Source organism: Pantherophis guttatus, chromosome 2 (genome assembly GCF_059756535.1).
Source record: "Pantherophis guttatus breed Tessera chromosome 2, ASM5975653v1, whole genome shotgun sequence".
NCBI classification, from domain to species: Eukaryota; Metazoa; Chordata; class Lepidosauria; order Squamata; family Colubridae; genus Pantherophis; species Pantherophis guttatus.
Genome location: NC_142064.1, coordinates 218,968,435 through 218,974,613, shown reverse-complemented (window position 1 = coordinate 218,974,613; position 6,179 = coordinate 218,968,435).

The window sequence follows — 6,179 nt, the reverse complement described above, 5'->3', positions numbered from 1 at the left end:
GTTTTCCAATCTATCCATATGAATTACTTCTTGAAATCGGTCACAGGTTCATCTCTTAGCCTTGCCTGCTTGACAGCGGAGTTGTCTAAATGGTAACTGTAGTTCCTAGCTGACCCATTAATCAGTTCAAATAAGCAGAAGCCATAGACCAGAAGCCACAGTTCAGCTTTACAATCTACTATTAGCCTATCCAGCAGCCACTGAGGTTTAGAACAAGGAATCCTGAGAGAACTGAAGAGAAAACAAAAGTGTGCAATTATTATTTTTATGGCATTCCACTGTTCATTAAGAAGTTCAGAGAATCTTGAATGTTTTTTTCACATGGTCTTTTGTTCAGAACCTTGCACATTTAGGTTCAAGCAGTAGTGGGTTTCAATTTAGTTTGCTACCAGTTTGCTCGTGCGTGTTCATGCTTGCGCACAACACTTCTGTGCATGCGCAAAAGCAGGTGGGTGGGCGGAGCCTCCCGCCGCTACCAGTTCACCCGAACCGCGGCAAACTGGTAGCAACCCATCACTTGATTACAGTTATTTGTCTAGCAACCATTCAAAGTTACAAGGGAAGTGAAAAAAGTGACCAGACCTTGCACTTACAATCATCACAACATCTCTATTATCATGTGATCCAAATTTGGGCCCTTGGCAACCGATACATATTTACTATGACTGCAATGTTATGGGGTCATGCACATCACCATTTGAAGTTTTCCTAGATGGCTTCTAACAAGCAAAGTCAATGGGGGAAGCTGGGTTCACTTAACCATATGATTCATTTAACAACTGCAGTGACTCACTTAACAACCATGGCAAAAAATGTCATAAAACCTAACAACTGCCTTGCTTAACAATGGAAATTCTGATCATAATTATGACCCAATTCGATGGCTAGCTATATGAAGGGCCTCTTAAGCTTGGATTTTATTGCCCCAAGTAATGTTAACAAGTATGTGGCTACAGTGAGTTACAATGCGATTTGATAAGCTACAGGATTTTGTTGCCTATCTGTAGGCCACTTTTAATCCCCCTTCCCTCATTTTCACAAAATGAAAATAACATGGTATAGCACTCCATCTTCAGATACAAATCAAAGCTCAGGCTCTGAATTGTCAAACACAAGAAATGATGTAAGAGATCATGCTTTTGCTGCTGTGCCCAATACAGAAATTCCACCCTCACCTGCAGCTATAGTTGATGCAGCAGCTAAGATCTATCAAAAGGTCCCTGGGGAGACCATTGTTTGTATTCTGGAGGGGCATAAAAAATACCATAGCAACAGTCGTGGTCGAAGATGTCTAGCAATGGGGAGTGGCCACCAGTGGCTACAAGAGACTGGATGGATTCCTGAGAGGCAGTGGTATGAGGCACTAGGTCATGATGGAAGGGATCTGTAGAACAGAGGATTCGCAACTCTGTATTGCAGTTGGTTTCAGCAGGAATTTGGCTGAGTAAGTGGACCATAACAGAACTGCAGGGGAAATAGGCGATGTAGATGTAAACCCTTATAAAACAATTTGGGTAGGGAATCACACTACCATCTTTACTCAATAAATCAGTTGATTCACCAAGGCGTCTCACAGAACTTGCAGCCCTGTGTACTGCCCACCCACCACTACTGAGTTTGTTGAACTATGCTCCAGCAGCCTCGGGGAGTTTGGCCAATGGTCAATAATGCAGAAAAGTTTAATACAGCAAGGTCCGGAAATCCACAGGACACCCATTACTGCCTTAAGTAAATGTAAGCAATAAAATAGGAAAGGGGGTTGGGGAGGGACTAATAGTGAGGAACTAATAGTGTAGAATTAAATTCTCTGAGTACGGGAATTCAAAAGATTGAATTAAATAATTACATAAAACTGCCAGGAATGGATGGCATATGAATATAGTAAATAAATACATAATTTATTAAACTTGTGTGCTCGCCAACTCCCACAACTCTGCTGTTGGGATTGTTTGTTGAGATTGCAAAAAGTATCCTGCCCCATCATTTGCCTGATGGATTATGATAGATTTCAATCCCTCAGAAATCAATGACTATTTAAATGCAAATGACACAGAACTAATATCATTCCAGCAAAAACAAACTGAAGTTCATTGATATGTTTGCGTTGCTGCTTAGTATTTCAAAATTAAAAGTCAGTTTTATTTCACGCATCACACTACAGTACCAAGTTTTATTCCTGAATAAATCTCATTCAGCTAGTTTGACATACCACAATAAGCCATGACATCATAATCCATAATGAATGGGTTCACAGACATTAAGTCAAATTTTATTTCTCTCAAACTGTTTTGTGTTTGTGTTTTAGAAAATTTGAACCAAAGCAAGGGATAATTTCTTTTGTCACAATGATTGTACTAGTAAAGTGGAGGAATGTGGGAGCTACAATACAGTTCCTCCTTATTAGTGTACACAAAATACTCTTTCGTAAGGCATTAAAGGAGCCATTTCTTCTGGAGAGCTTGTCCAGCTGCTTCAAGAGTTTTCTACCAGACAACACTGCCTCTGGACAGGGAAATGAAGTGGTTGTGCATGCACACAGAGAGGCAGGCAGCCTGTGAGAGGCACAAGCAGCCTCACATGTTACAAAGGACACCGCTGCTTTAATGCTTGTGAAGGTGTTTGTGAATTGCAAAGCATCTCTTTCAAATGCTCAAAGAGCCCTTTTTAATTGTTCTGAAAAACTCATAATAAAAGTGTTCTGTGAAGTGTTACTGCATTCATTCACAAACACACAGAGAGAGAGAGAGACAGCTGAATTGGATTTATAATCCTCTTGGCATGAGATGGGACAACTTCAAAAGCTTCAGAAAATGTTTAAGAATTATCTTAAAGTGAAAACTGAACTCCCTAGCCTAGTCTAATTGGATTTACAGTTGTGGAGGAGGCTAGATAAACAGAAGAGAACTTCAAAACTTCTGTAAACATTCATAAGTGAAGATTTGGTGATAAGTAAAACTGTTCTTTCCTGTGATTTAATTCTAATTTATGCATCATGTATAACTTTTACATGGGTTAAATAACAACAAGACCTAGAAGTTAGACATAGACTGTGAAGCATTTTCCTAGAATGAATTGTGATTAAAAGAATCTGCACTGATTATACTGACGCTTATGAAGAGTGAACAGAATGTCCTATTGAAATACTTCAGAGGACTGTTGCAGGAGTTACAGAAGCCGCAAGAGGGAGCCAAAGACAATATTATATTTACAAGATTAGCATTTGAAAAATTGTTCAGTTTTTTATTTAAAAAGGGGGAGGAGTCTGTGACTTCTCAGTAAATGTATACACAGATGATTATAACTTATATGAAGACCAGTTTCTCATCTTTTAAAGATAAAAATAATAATAATAATGTCTCCTGAACATAGGAAGAGAGATAGGGACTCAAAAGGATCTGGACAATCTATGGCAGGGGTGTCAAACTCATGTCGTCACAGCAGCATCACTTGACGTATCGGAACTTTTTTTCCCCTTCGCTAAACGAGGCATGGGTGTGGCCATGGGCTGGGAATTTGACAGCCCTGATCTAGGGTATCTAAAGAATCAGAATTGGACAGAATCATTCTGAGGTTTAAAATGTCCATGGAAATGAATAATCAGTTTCATCAGTTACAAGATAAAGTGTTCTACATATTAGAGGAATCAAAGGCACAGCTGAAAACTGAAACAAGAGGACCTACATAAAAAAGTGCAAACCAACACTCAAGACATATCAACATCGAAAGAAAAATATGAATGTCTGAAAAGAGACGAGGAAACTCAATTTAAAAATTGTGAGATAGGAGATGTTTTCGAAATTTCAGGCTCTCAGCAAAGACAATTAATTTTAAGAGCTAGAAGTATCCCAGGTGGTCTAGGATAGTGATTTGGTCTACTGGTTAAGGCACCAGGCTAGGCACAAGGAGACTGTGAGTTCTAGTCCTGCCCTAGGCATGAAAGCCAGCTGGGTGACTTTAGGCCAGTCACTCTCTCTCAGCCCAATCCACTTCAGAGGGCTGTTGTTGATGTGGAGAAAAGGTATGTTTGCTATATTGAATGTAAAAGTTATAAAGGCAGAATAAAAAAAAAACCCCTAAAAATAAAAAATATGTAGAAACCAAAATTAAAGAGAGGCAAGCAATAAAAGAGACCTTGAAAAGGGAGGTTATCTTGATAAGAATCAATTGCAATTATTAAAATGTATTACTCAACATAAATTACATTTTTTTTCCAATGGCACCAATCAGCAATTCAGAGACAATCTAACAAGGATGGCAAGAAACATCAATAAATTCATATGTAATTGGAAATTGGTTTAGAGTTAAAACAATATTTTTACAAAAATCCAAAGAGAGAGTTGGTTATATATAAATATATTCAAATTTAAGACTGTACCAAATTTAAGATGTTTATCATAGATAGCAGAATGGATAAAATCCCTAACAGCAGAATGGCAATTTTGGAAAGGGCTGGTTTAGCCAATCTACTTCAGAGATATTTAGGATATAGAAACAGAAAAAAAGATAAAAACTTAGAAGGACTTATTATCAGACAAAGTTTGACAATGCTTAACGCATTGTAAGCCGCCCTGAGTCTCCGGAGAAGGGCGGCATATAAATCAATTTTTTTTTTAAAAAAGTATGGATTGCCACAAAAGGAATAATAAGCCCAACAATTTCATCCTTGGTTTCTCCTTCAAATGTTTTTCATGTTGGAGACAAGTGCAGTAAAAGAAAGATACATACAGATAGTTCTTGACTTACAATCATTCTTTTAGCAACCATTAGAAGTTACAATGGCACATTGAAAAAATGGCCAGTCCTCACATTTTCAAACACTGCAGAATCCTCACCATTCCATGATCAAACTTCAGGGGTTGGCAGCTGGCATGTATTTATGTCAGGTGCAGCCTCCCGGGGCCATCAGATTGCCATTTTCTGTCTTCCCAGCTGGCTTCCGACAAACAAAATCAAATCTGAGGGAAAGCCAGATTTGCTTAACCAGCTGCATGATTCAGTCGCTTAACAATCCTCGGTTATTGTCTTCAAATGAAAACCACACAGGTCCTCACACGTTCACAACTTCTGACTTCCTGTTACTTTCACTGATATCTTTTCAACACTGGTTTACGGATAGTGCTCAAGTTAGGACCACGATTGAGCCCAAAATTTATGTTGCTAAGGGAAACATGTGTTAAGGGAGTTTTTGTCAAGTGAATCATTGCATTTCTTAAGTTCCACTCCAAACTCAATTGCAGAAAAAATGACTTCAGCAACAGAGTGGTCAATGCCTGGAATGCACTACCTGTTCTGTCCCACCTACGGACCCCAAAGAACGCAGCACACACAAAGTCTATACAAACCTTAGTTTACTAAATTAAATCAGTCTTTTTCAAACAAAGGCTGTTAATTAACTTTCTTAACAGCCTACAAGAATCCAAAGAATAAATAATCGTAATCTTACTATGGTTGGCAGAAAGCCCAGAAGCAATTTGCAGGAAACTGATAAGAAAACTAAGATCCAGATGTGAAGAAGAGTGAACGAAGTTGTTCCCTGCAAATTGCTTCAGTCGTCGTCCTTCCTTAAATAGGCTAAGGGAGTGGCCAATTAGCCCCAAGCCTTACTCTCGAGGAGACCTCCTCCTGAAGAGCCACTCCTGCCTTTTGGCAGCTCTGCACGCCCGTGCATCGAGAAGAGGCTCCTCCTCTTCTTCCTCTTCACTTATGGGAGCTTCTGGAGATTCTGAAGGCCCTAGCTGAATCCCCGCCTCTGGCACCACATCTTCTCCAGCCTCCTCATTGTCTGACTCAAGTGCCAGCTGCCCAGGCAGCTGGCGCAGCACCACACCAGTCTCCTCGCTGTCAGAATCAGCTACTAGCTGCACAGGCTGCTGACAGGCCACAACACTACCTGACTGTGGTTTCTTCCCCAAACCCCCAGAACGTTAACCTTAGACTGTCTACTGTTGACCTCACCCCATTCCTAAGAGGTCTGTAAGACGTTTGCATAAGAGCTCCAGGGGCCCTGTCCTTTTGTCCCCATTTATTAGTATCCATATCCTGTATTCACAATCATGTTTATACTTATGTCTGTTATCTTATACATGTTTAACAAATAAATAAATAATAATAATAAAGTTAGCAACATGGTTGTTCAGTGAATCTGGATTCCCCATTGACTTTGCTTGGCAGAAGGTCGC